Source organism: Vanacampus margaritifer, chromosome 14 (genome assembly GCF_051991255.1).
Source record: "Vanacampus margaritifer isolate UIUO_Vmar chromosome 14, RoL_Vmar_1.0, whole genome shotgun sequence".
Lineage (NCBI taxonomy): Eukaryota > Metazoa > Chordata > Actinopteri > Syngnathiformes > Syngnathidae > Vanacampus > Vanacampus margaritifer.
Window position 1 is genome coordinate 5,936,543 of NC_135445.1, and position 312 is coordinate 5,936,854.

Here is a 312-nt window from a genome sequence, read left to right on the forward strand (position 1 = left end):
CCACTCCAGAACATGCATTTTCTTCTTCCTTTGAAACCATTCTTTTGATTAGCTTCCATATTTTGAATCATTGTTCGGTAACACCACCACCCATCCTCTAGTTTTGAGCTTCAACAGTTGGACAGTTCTTCTGCAAAATATGTTGATAAACCTGTTCATTCATTTTTCCATTGATGATAACAAGCTGTTCTGGCCCTGAGTTAGCAAAGCCAAAAAACTGAATCTGAATTGCTTGGCCCCTCCAAAAAGTGTTTTCTTTTTTTAATTTTCTCAAACTGGCGCACTAGCCTTGAAGTCAACAAAACTGACTGA